At 47.8% G+C, this 13,190-nt stretch overlaps 1 long non-coding RNA gene across 1 annotated transcript; it reads right to left on the bottom strand.

Moving 5' to 3' along the window:
* Positions 1–685: 685 nt before the first annotated feature.
* On the bottom strand, positions 686–1,133 carry LOC125523183. Its single transcript, XR_007290141.1, has 2 exons — positions 1,045–1,133; positions 686–770 (listed from the first exon to the last, which is right to left on the bottom strand). It is a non-coding gene; the product is annotated as an uncharacterized LOC125523183 (long non-coding RNA).
* Positions 1,134–13,190: the final 12,057 nt, after the last annotated feature.

Below are 13,190 nucleotides of genomic sequence, written 5' to 3' on the forward strand. Positions count from 1 at the left end.
TATCTCCGGACCATTCCGGAGTTCCTCGTCATGTCCGTGATCTTATCCGGAACCCCGAACAACATTCGGTCACCAACATACATAACTCATAGTACTATATCGTCAACGAACGTTAAGCGTGCGGACCCTACGGGTTCGAGAACTATGTAGACATGACGGAGACACCTCTCTGGTCAATAACCAATAACGGGACCTGGATGCCCATATTGGCTCCGACATATTCTACGAAGATCTTTATTGGTCAGACCGCATAACAACATACGTTGTTCCCTTTGTCATCGGTATGTTACTTGCCCGAGATTCGATCGTCGGTATCTCAATACCTAGTTCAATCTCGTTACCAGCAAGTCTCTTTACTTGTTCTATAATACATCATCCCGCATCTAACTCATTAGTTGCAATGCTTGCAAGGCTTATAGTGATGTGCATTACCGAGTGGGCCCAGAGATACCTCTCCGACAATCGGAGTGACAAATCCTAATCTCGAAATACGCCAACCCAACAAGTACCTTCGGAGACACCTGTAGAGCACCTTTATAATCACCCAGTTACGTTGTGACATTTTGTGGCACACAAAGTGTTCCTCCGGTAAACGGGAGTTGCATAATTTAAAACAAACCTTCCAAGTACTTCAAGAACTTAAATACTCTTTAATAGATGAAAATAAAAGGATTTCTAATTTCGATAGTAACATAATGTTGGATCCATTCCTTTTGAATTGTCACTTTGTCCATCATGATTCTTGGGAAGAGACATTGGCAATAATTCACCTTGGACAATTTATTTGTGAAAATGTATGTCTATTTAAATCGCACATAAAAAAATCCGGTCAAATTTTCATTGTAAATATGAATTCCTTTGTTATAAGAGCAGCTAAACCTTATTTGGCCACTACAGGAGCAACTGTTAATGGTCATTATGGAGAAATCCTTTACAAGGGAGATAGGTTAGTTACGTTTATATATGAAAAATCGAGATCTAGTGACATAACGCAAGGTCTTCCAAAAGTGGAACAAATCTTTGAAGCGCGTTCAATTGATTCACCTTGGACAATTTATTTGTGAAAATGTATGTCTATTTAAATCGCACATAAAAAAATCCGGTCAAATTTTCATTGTAAATATGAATTCCTTATAAGAGGCTAGATAGGTTAGTTACGTATATATGTCCCTTGGGGCCAAAAGGTTTATCGATCCCAAGGGGTACAGATCCATAATAGACATATAGAGATTATTATACGCCAAGTAACATCAAAAGTGCGGGTTTCCGAAGATGGAATGTCTAATGTTTTTTTTGAAGCGCGTTCAATTGATTCATTATCCCCGAATCTCGAAAGGAGAATTGAGGATTGGAATGAGCGTATACCAAGAATTCTTGGGGTCCCTTGGGGATTCTTGATTGGAGCTGAGCTAACCATAGCCCAAAGTAGTATCTCTTTGGTTAATAAAATCCAAAAGGTTTATCGATCCCAAGGGGTACAGATCCATAATAGACATATAGAGATTATTATACGCCAAGTAACATCAAAAGTGCGGGTTTCCGAAGATGGAATGTCTAATGTTTTTTCGCTCTCATAGTCATAGGAACATATATAAGTCATGAAGAAAGCAATAACAACAAACTAAACAATCAAGTGCTAAGCTAACGGAATGGGTAAAGTCAATCACATCATTCTCCTAATGATGTGATCTCCTTAATCAAATGACAACTCATATCTATGGTTAGGAAACTTAACCATCTTTGATCAATGAGCTAGTCAAGTAGAGGCATACTAGTGACACTCTGTTTGTCTATGTATTCACACAAGTATTATGTTTCCGGTTAATACAATTCTAGCATGAATAATAAACATTTATCATGATATAAGGAAATAAATAATAACTTTATTATTGCCTCTAGGGAATATTTCCTTTAGTACCCAGACTTGCCTGCCTGTGGCCCACGATGTGGCTCCATCGACGGGCCGGTACAGCCCAGCTGCAGCAACAACAACCCAAGACCCTTGCGAGGGGCCAAGCCTCACGAGGCGGACAACACCAAGGCCTCCCTGGGGGCGGCCTCACCAGGCTGGCTCCCGAGGAGCGGAGATATCAAGGCAAGGTGCGCCTCTCAAGGTTCACATGATGTGAGCCATGGCGACCAAGGCCAGCGGGCGCCAGCGGGCGCATTGTACCAGTTTCCCCTTTGGTGCCAAGGAGGCAAGCGCAGGCGCGGAGTCCCGACGAATCAAGCAAATGTTTCCATATCGGTGCAACAAGACCAAGATTGCCAGGACGGCAGCACGGAGGTCATCATGGAGCCCACCTTGGTGTCACCACCAGAGGCTTTCGCGGGTGAAGACTACTTTTGTCAGGATATCTTGTACTAGTTGTCCCCCTTCAAATTTGGCTGTTGTGGGATCCCTTCCCTTCTTGCATTTGGGAAGAGGACCAATGCCGCTATAAATAGGACTTAGCCATTACCATAGAAAGGGGGGTCATTTTTCGGATCACCCTCTCACCCACTAGCTCATCGAGCTCAAGAACACCTCACCTCCTGAGGCTATTCAACCACTGTACTAGTTCATCCTCAGCCCCTTGAGGCAATCCACCACAAAGCTGGAGTAGGTTATTATACCGCAAGGTGGCCCGAACCAGGATAAACTATTGTGTCTCTTGTCCCTTGGGTTCGTCGAGTTAGGCCTAGGAATCACTGAGCAGGAAGATTGCTGAGGACGAGTTCTTCGCACGCACCCCAGTGTTCGAACCCCTCAAGGGTCTACGGAACCCCGGATCCAACATTTGGCGCGCTAGGTAGGGGGTGCGTCGGAGCTTCTCTCCATCCAGTCAGCCCGTCATCGCCCCATAGCTCCGATGTCTGAAGATCCGAGGGCTCACGCCGAGCACTGGGCAGCTTGGCCCGTCCGGGTGGCGTCGTCCGTCCAGGAAGACCTCCACTCCGCGCTCTAGGCGGCCTGTGCACCGCCCAACACCGTCGGACGCGGACGGCACGGGCCAGCGTCGTCCGCCCTCGCACCATGGTGAACGCGTGCCGCTGCTCGATCTCCAGGATACACCACGGCGATGGCATCGCATACTCATTGGGAGCAGGCAAACATGCGAGCTGCAATCATCGTCGTGAGAGCTGCTGCGCTGCAGGTTGGCGGAGGGCGGTCGCAACGCCCTGCTGGAGTGGGTCCCCGAGATTCTTACGCCGTGTGCAAGGGTGCGACACCCTTTTGCACCTAGCTCATGCCGTAGGTGGTGGCAGGGGCACGCGCCCCCGAAATGCCTGGGGGACCCAACAACGTCAACACGGCCTGCGGCGCCGCTCGTCCTACCACGACCGCGCTGCCTCCAGGCGAGGCAAGCTCTAGCGGTCCTCTGCAAGGCTGCGGCGGTGCGTCACCCCATGGGCATCAGGACCAGACACCGGGCCTGGTGGCCCGCGGCATGGGGCACCCAGGCGATGGCCCTGGCGCAGCAACCCCGGAAGCCTACATGCCCCGCATGATGGGCCTGGAGTACATGTCAAGGGAGGGCCTCAGCTTGTTCCCCGAGCCAGGCTGGGAAGAAGGGACGCAAGAGGCTGAGGCCTTCCACGAGGTGCCAGGAAGCTTCACCGACCCCTTCAACAACAACAACCAATGGGTACATCCAGTATCTCAAGAGCATGCTTACTCTAACTATGGGCCGCATGTGAACCACGCAGCGGCGGCGGCCAGAGACCCCAGGGCGGTAGCTCCACCCCCGGTGGAAGAGGCGCGCTAGGGACTGTGCGGGGGGGGGGGGGGGGGGGGGGGGGGGGGGGGGGGGGGGGGGGGGGGGGGGGGGCAGGAGCCAGGGCCTCCCCCGCGCTGCATGGAGCAAGGTGTTGCACGGAGGTAGGTCCTTTGTCGGGGAAGGCGTCGGCGAGCCTTTCCCACGGTAGAGGGCCCGTGGTTGCCAAGGGCGCCGGCAGCATCCCCCTTGACCCTTGGTCTCGTCCTGGTTTCCGAATGCCCCAACGGTGGTCGGGGGTGGCGCAGGGCGGGGCCCTCATCTAGCAATATGAAGCAAGGCTCGCGCCTGTGAAGGTATCCGCTCGTGACACTCTCACGTAATAATGAGTGGGGCTGTACACAGCCCGGAGTCTCCTGAGTGCCATCCTCGGGCCTCACGGGGGCTCCCACCCATGTCCAAGTGGAAGCACCATGCTCCGCGCTGTCCGTCGACACTGTCCCCCAATGACTATGGTCACATCCAGTGAAAGCACTTAGCTCCGCGCTGGTGAGAAGACAAGAAGACTAGCTAGGCGCCAGACGCGGCAATTCGCTTTTGTCTCTTCCTTTGTAACCCGATTCGCCGCCCTTTTGATTGAGATTCGAAGTTCTCATTGTGTTGTCAAAAACGGGGGGAGTTTTCTCGCAATTTGCACCGATTTCTTGCCTTCTGGTTTCTTGCTTTTCTGAGGGGCTTGCACCCGCTCCCCCTGCGAGCGCCTCGCGAGCGAGGGCTGGGTGTGGTACGGCGCGCCAGGCACGCTCAGGTTGGCCCGGCCGACGACGAGGCCACCCAGGCCAAGGATGCAATCACTGCAGGATCATCGCACGCATACCCAGCCACAGTCTAGCATTCGCTCCTCGCAAGGCTCTCTTGGGCGAGCCGACAGGCCCCTGGGGAAGTCAAAACCTCGCGGGCCCCGGAGAGCTCGCCTCAAAAGAAGGGCGCATCTATGACCTCAAGACCCGCTCAAGGCCTACTAAGATCAAGATAAGTCTCGGCGACAACCCTGCTCGGGGGCTCCCAAGCTCGCGATAGCACATTTCAAGTCCAACTTCAAAAAGACAGAACATCAATTTATACATTACAAGGGGCTCCCCCTCCAAAATGCTCTCACGCCCTGCGGGGCCGTGTTCGAGTCTTTGTGTGCAGGTTCAAGCGAAGGAATGCGCCGTCCTGGTCACTCTCATCCATGCTACTCGCGTGGTCACTGACGTCCTCTTCATCATCGTCGTCCGCGCCATCTTCATCCACCACGATCACCGCCATGTCATCCTCGGGGGCAAACTCTCTGACTAGAGCGTCCACATGATCGTCCACCCAGTATGCCAGGTTGTCCCGGATAAACCCGGGCACTAGGGCTATGGCGGCATCAAAATCAAAGTGGGGGTCGAGGTTCTAAAGATGGCTGAAGACGCGTGAGAATGCGCGCCTAAGGAGGCCCCGACTCCTCTCCTCGACGAGCTCACGGGCCCTCACAGCCCGGTCCTCCAAGCGCGTCACAACCTCGGTGAAGAAGCGAAGGTGGCTGGCGTAATTTTCCACGCGAGGATGAGGGGCGCTCTCCTCATAGATGGCACTCAGGGCTCGGTTGGCCCTCACCCTGAGAGCCTGAAGCATGGGGCATGCTGTCACACCCTGATTTTCATGCCACAACACCTAAGCTAATAAATCATGATCAATTGTGGTTTGACAAAAACTTTTGAGTGTTTGGTCTTTGCTTGATTTGATTTTTGTCTGCTGTTTGCAAGTGCTCAAAAATCAAATAAATCCTCCAACTCTTATACTCCTTCCCTTGATCCAAAAAAAACTTTCCCAATGATCATGCCATGTGTATAGGACATAAAAATAATTTCTTGCAAAAATAATTTGGCCAAATAGTATTTTCGAAATTAGTTTTCCAAAAACCCCTGAATTGAGACTTGCACTGCAAGTACTTAATTAAGGGCAGTAAAAATCTTTCCAAAAATATATTTGACTCCTATTAGATATAGTACACCCAGAAACCATAAAAATATAATTTTAAAAGTTATTTTCCTATTTTATTTAAAGGCTTTTTCTTAAGTCTAGAAATGGTCTTTAATAGGTTAAAGTTATTTTAAAGCTTCAAAAATATTTGAGAAAAATCAGGGAAACTCAGTGGACATATATTTTCCATATATAAGAGTTTCAGAACATGGTCATGTTCAAAATATTGGTCAAATCCCTCAAAAACCCATTCTGGATATTTCAAGCTGTTGAAATATTTACAAAGGAAATATTCTCAAAAAATTCCAAGAAAATTCTAGCATGTCAAATATGACATTTCTGACGATCTTGACAAGTATCATGTCATGGAGAATAGTATAACCCCATGAAATCCCCTCAAAACCATTTCTGTCCATTTTGAAGTTTGAGAAACTTTACATTGCCAAACATGTCCAAATGATCTCAAACCTTGTGAACATGCTCAAATGGTCTAATAATTCATCTAGACCAAATGTCACAAGTTATAGAAAATGTTATATTGATCAGAGTGCCCCAAAACCGTTCCTGTCCAGAACTAAATTTGAACAACTCTACATTGGAAACTTTCTCCTTTTGATCTCAACTTTTGTGTACATGTTCAGAAACTCAAATGATGACACTACACCAAGTGGTGCATCAAGGAGAATATATTTGCATGGCTAAATCTTGGAAAGTCCATTTCTTTTGATTTCTAGGGTTTACCAAAGTTGCATTGTCAACTTTCTTCAAATGAGCTCCAACTTGGCGATCAACCTTATTTCTATATGACACTTGATCCTGTTAATCTTCATATCATTTGGAATCCATTTGCTTGCCCAAACCACCATCAAACACCTTCTGGCAGAAACTTAAAATGCATGTTTCGTCCATTTCCACTAATCTCCATGAGCTCAACTTTTTCCCACAGCCCCATCTGGTCCTCCTCTAACCCCTGCATCTTTCCCTGCCCGGGGAGCCATGATGATGGGGGTGAAAAGCTCTTTTTCCCTCTCTGGACAGCACCATTTCTCTCTCTCAACCTCCCTGCTCACTCAAGTGGATCCCCAGGGCATCCAATGCCATTGTCACATTGTTTAATCCCACATGCAGCTTCCAGACACAAGTGGGCGCGTGAGGACGCGAGAAAAAGCTGCGGGTGCCGGCCATTTGCGTGCTCTGGAGCACGTCAGCGTGCTCCCGACCGTTGACGCCGCGCTCCCCCACCACCTCGAGCCTCACCCTCACACTAGTCGAGGTGCCTCGACGTCCGCAACATGCCACTATGCAGGCCCCCTCCTCTCCCCTCCTCTCTCTCACCCGGTTGCGCGTGCCCGACACCGCCCGGCTCGGCCAATGCATGGCCTCGCACGCGCGAGCACCAGAGCCTTGCCCCGCTCCTTCTCTCCCTTCCCCTGGCCGTAGACCATCTCTACAAACGCCCCGGACAAGCACACACGAGCCCCCATGACCCCTAGCAACGGCAACGACCTCGCCGGCGCACTCGTCCACGGTGCACCATCACCCCGCCTTAAATGACCAACCCGAGCCCCTCCTCTGGGCACCGTTCGCTCTCTCTTCCCCCCAGCGACCTCCCAGAGCATCCAGATCCTCCTCCTGTGCCTCCCTTCTCCTCCTACCACCGCACGGCCGCCGCTTCAGCTCGCTCAAATTCGAGCAATGCCGAGCTCACCTCCCTCCCTTTCCTCCACACAAAGACTCCCTGTGGTCCGGCGAACCTCCCCACCTCCTCGAACCGTCGCGGGGATGCTCGAACGCCAAGAGCCACAAATGGCCGACGACCTCCCTCACCACCGTCAAAGCTGCGGTCACCTCAGCCCCCTCCAGCGGCCGTGACCTGCACCAGCGGATGTGCCGCTCCGCGCTGAGCTCACCCATAGGAGGAGCGCCACGAGAGACGGCCGGAGGCACCGGCTATCGCCGGATGAGCACCGGCGTGCGCTCTGCCTCCCCTGCTCTGCCTCGAGCGGGAGGTAGAGGACGACCGCCCCGCCAGCTGGCATGGGGGCCCGCCCGTTAGCGGCAGAGGTGACCGAGCCGGCCCACCAGTCGGGTTAAGTGGAAACGGCTTCGGCCCGATCCGCTTGCCCTGCTGGGTGGCGCCCTCCTGCAGTGCGCATTCGCGTCACCTCCTCCCTCGCGTAGCTGAGCCACTAGGCCGAGCCTAGTAGGCGCTGTTTAGCTGGGCTTCGCCCAGTGCGCTTTATAAGGTTGACTCCCTTTCTTCCTTTTTCTTTTCATAAATATTGTAAAATTCCTAAATAATTCAAATAGACTCCAAATTTGATGATTCTAATTTCTATAAGTTCATAAATTCCCGATCTATCACATGGTGCAAATTGCACATTTTTCCATAAAGATTTTCTTCACAAACATTTATCAAATCCCATTTTTCCATTTCTGTCATAAAATTTAGAAAATCACAGAGGGCTCAAAATTGATCCAAATGCCATGATTCAAACTCCTAGATGCTTCAAAGTTCATAACTTAGTTTATGAACATTTCTCTTAATACTTTCTATACCACACAAAATAATGAGCCATTTCTTCATATTTGTCAACCTTGCAAATTCATAGGAAAATCATTTGAACTCTAAATCCAGTGAAACCAACTCCTACATGCTTCTAAAATCATGGTTTGTTAAATGGGTGCCTTTGCTCATTTTTCAAAAATATATTTCTGTACACTTCTAGCAAATCTATAAACCCCTTGATTCCATCATATCAAAATGTTCAGAAATATCCATTGACCCAATTCCAATGAAACCAGTCTGGTTATTTTTCATATAACTAGAGATGTCCTAGAAAGTAAAATCAATATTTTTAGAGCACTTTTATTTTCTGCCTTGTTGAGTTGCTTATTATGGTTGCTTTCGACGATAGTTGACGAAGTAGACGAAATGCTTGGAGTTGGACCAGAGATATTTGAAGACCTCGAAGACTTTGTTAAAACAGACAAGCAACCCTTTGACCATGATGAACCATTTTCATCTTAATAGCATTTTCGTTGCTTCACTGAGTGCATGATATACCTTGAATGGCAACCTTGCTAGGCTTGCCTCCGTTGCATACTCCATTGATACTTGCATTGTTCATGACTCTACCCTTGCTTAGAGTTGTGTTGGTGAGTTATAGAAATATTATATAGTAAATAGCTACGCAAAGTGGGTTAGGGTTATGCATGGAAAGAAACAAGTGTGGTTTGACATACTTGCAAACAACCCCAGTGGGTGCCACTGATGCCCCTAGGAGATGATGATGAACTAGGTCACTACTTGGTGGAGAAGTAGTGTACCGAGGCTTGATAAAAGTGTTGTTTATAGAGACGGATTATATTTAAGATTTGTCGACTGTCCCAACCTTACATGCGCAACCACTCTACCCTTATATGGGAAGGGGCATTATTGATTACCTAGGCCGATACTAGCTTAGAGCCCGCATTACTAGTGACGGGAGAGTCGTTGTTGCGCTCTCTCGGGACGGGGTCGTGCCAGGTAGGGCGGCCACGACTGTTTTCACAGGGCACCGGACACACCGTTGGTACCCCGTGCTTGTGGTATGTGATGAATATGGGAGCAAGGCCCCACAATTTTAAGATGTGAAATGTTGGGCATGGGGGTTACTACCAATCGAGTGGACTCTATGTTAGTGTCATCTAGGGAAAGATAGTGATCGGGTGCTTACCCCGGGTACTTGAGGTACCACGGGTCATGGATGACACGGAAGTTCCTCGGATCTTGTGGGTAAAGTGTGCAACCTCTGCAGAGTGTAAAACTATTCGAATAGCCGTGTCCACGGTCAAGGACAGTTGGGTGGTGCTGCATAGACTACGTCCATATGTTTCTGACAAACAACACGGTTTGGTAAATCTGTTGACGTGATTCGTGAGGAAGTCACGATGAGCTTGAGCATGAGTTGTTCATAACTCTCTCTCGATGTTGATGTCTGTAACCTCCTAAAACTTGTTGCAGACGCATTCATATCCTTGATAAATGTTGATCATACTTGCATGAGAAAAACTAGCTTTCCGCAAAAATGCCAATTTAGCAGTAGTGCCTTGCATAATTATTCTGTTATCACCCTTGGGTTGCTTGCGAGTACATTCAAAGTACTCATTGGCTTGCCACTGGTTATTTTATTGGCCAGGCATGAAAGAACATGATATGATGAAGAATTCCTCGGTGACGAACATGCGAGCTAGGACGCTTCCCAGTCAGAATGCCTGTAGGGATTAGGGCAGATGGCATGGGTCCAAGTTATCGACGAAGATTTCCGCTGCAAAGTTATACTCAAGACTCAACCATAATGGTCATAATTTATGTAAGACGGTACATATGGATGTAAGACTCTTGTTATTCAGCTTCTGTGTGTTCAGTGAGCATTAATCTCTGGGATCACTGTACATGTGCATTCGGTGATCCTGACTTATGAGTCGGGGTCCCCACAGAGCTGGTATCAGAGCCATCCTGACTGTAGGAAGCCTTAGTTAGCATGGTCGTTAGTTAGGGATAAAACTATTTCCAAAACTATTACCAGTTTTCAAAACTATCTATACTTCTCTTCCCTTCTCAGTTTTTCAAAAACTAAGATATATTTTCCCCTATTGATCTCTTCTCCGTCAAAACTTTTTGCAAATGGTCAGTAGCACCCTCATGCCCCTGACCACGGGATTCCTTGTAATCCTTGTGGATAACTGAGAAGAAGACGTCTTGCCAGACTTTCACCGACACCTTCTGAACACAACATTGAAGACACCACAATAAGACGATACCAATAGAAGATACATCCTCGAGGAATGAGGACAAGAAGACCCAGAAGATGGTGACACCCTTGACACTGCCCCATGATGATGCGAACTTAGCCTATGATGATCAGGGCATAGGAAATGCATGATCATGATATATATCGCTAAATAGAGCAACCATGTCCTTATCATTGTTGCATCGGCAACCACCGGTGGATGAGAACCTAGCCATTTGGTCCTCCTCACTATAGTGAGCAGGAAAATGGTTCTCTTCATCCCGCGCTCTTGGTGTCGATGTTGTCATCAATGTAACTGACATGTTGGACCTCTACTATACCTTGTTAATGTCATTGCATAAAGGATTGCCTACCTGGTACCCTTGATGCCTTAGAAGGCAAAAGGGATCGTCATGATTAAGAAGACAAGAGAAGACCAAGTCAATGCCAGCTACGAGGAGCCACCTTCACCCCATCACTTCAACATGTGATAAGTTGTTGAAGACTCTTCAGGCTCAACCTGGATCGTTTCATCAAGCAACTACAGGAGACGTAGCGACACCTGAGGAAAACCCAGAAGACTGCACGAGGCATGGAGCAAAGGACGACTACTGAATCCAAGAACCCCTAGGGTAGGATGAGTCGTGTACCCCCTATGCATAGTCGAGTCCGTATGATGGTTCGAATAGAACCATGATTGAGTGTCAATTGTTTTTATTTGTTTGTGTTTTGATATCAGTCGCCCTTTTTCCCCTAGGAAACTAGTACGCAGCTATGTCACCTGCCTTATTTTATTGTTTGTGTTTGGCCCTTTCGGCACCCGTTTGTTTGCACTTGCACTATAGAACCCCCTTTAGGCATCCTCCTCCTCTATGCTACTTTTCCCTCTCATCTCTCTCATCAACTGAAGACCAGCAAGACAAGATGCACCAAGAATTCTGCCTCTGCAACCGACTAGCAATGAAGACTTGTGCTACAACCTCCACGACCAAGTGCAACCCCGTAGAATTATGTTTAACCCTCCAGACTAGAAACCCATTCCTAGACCCTTCGAGACTTCATGAGATACTCCAACACGAACCCTTAATCATGTGCTTAATAACCATGCACAACAATGGGTTCATTATGGAACTAGTGGATGTAGTGAACGAGCACATTATCATCCTAAGATAGTACCAGAACTGGCGATGCCATAGGGTAGACCAAATTGAGGATATAGGAATAGAGGACAAATGACTTGATGAGTTTATATCAATGACTTTGAGGGAAACATATAGGAATTCTCGTTGGACATGAGATTTGGGTTTAAGTAGGTGATTCCAGTTGAGTATAGATGCTGAGTATATCTACATGGTTCGGAGTAAATTGGATTTAGATTGATGATCTCGATCATGATACCATGTTTCTCGGTGGACGATAAACTAGGAGATTGGATTAATTGTCGAAGTTGATTTAGGGTTCTATATAAGCTTAACCATGGAGTTTATCAGATCATAATAACGGGAATTGGTGGACTGACTATAGTAAGGTAGCCCTTTCAAGTATTTGGGAACTATAGGACATTAGAAGATTCGTGTGAGACACCATAGACTTTGGATTTGTAGAATTGATGGATTATGTAGTGATTGATGGAAATTAATGTGCTGTTGGAATTGATTCATAGGAAGGAGACAAGGTCTTGGGGTGGCATACGACGTGTTTCCTTAGGATAGAGATGCACTATCTTGGACCTTGGAAGAATAAGCCGAGCACTTGGATTGTGATGTTTAATTCAAGATTAGCAATTTGTACGTTCTGCCCATGCATGGATTATTTTTGCATAGATATGTGTTTGGGGATAGTTGACATGTATAGTTTTGTTGGACCTCCTCTTGGGAGTCATGAGGATATGAATAGCATGAGTAATGATTGGAGTTGACCTATACAAGATAATGCTTTCGGTGGAATAAGGTGATTTGGTTTGAAGGACTAGATAGAACGATTGGCATCTTAGGAACTGTGCTCAAGGATAAGATGATAAACGTTCACTCGCACCCTAGAATCCTTGAAACCCTAAAAAGCCCTACCAAGCCATAACATGGTCAGATCATGACCATGGGCTTTGGCCCTAGGTCGAGAAGACCCTGACCAATACTCAATCGTGACCACCACCGATACCCCAACCTATACCCTATGTACCTCGTGGACAAGCTTGCACGAGTACTTGAACGAGCTGGTTGTCATCGTTATTTGGAGATATACATGTCCACCTGAAGACGGAAGAAGAGTTGTTCAGCTGGTTAGGGAACATCTGAAGACCGCCATTTCAATGAGGAAGAACTATACCAACCACCATCGTCAAGAAGTGAACTTCCTCATTGAAGACCGTGCGTATCTACAAACCACTTCTCTCAAGAGAACCAAGCATTTTCGTGTCAAGAGAAGCTCACACCAAGATTATCGACCCCCTCCGGGATCGCTACGAGATGAAGAGAAGACAACTACCAGTTGGAGTTACCACCTGAGTTACCCAATGTGCACAACGTTTTCCACGCAGCACAACTCTGAAAGTGTTTTGAACTTCCTAATTAGCCCGATCTCTACAAGGACATCGATCACTGAGCCATCGACCTCCAACCCAATATGACTTACGCGAGAGACCCCAATTGCAATCTGGATCAAGCAGGATGTCATACACGAAGCTACTACACCAGGTACTTCAAGATTC

The sequence above is a fragment of the Triticum urartu genome, chromosome 7 (genome assembly GCF_003073215.2).
Source record: "Triticum urartu cultivar G1812 chromosome 7, Tu2.1, whole genome shotgun sequence".
Classification (NCBI taxonomy): Eukaryota; Viridiplantae; Streptophyta; class Magnoliopsida; order Poales; family Poaceae; genus Triticum; species Triticum urartu.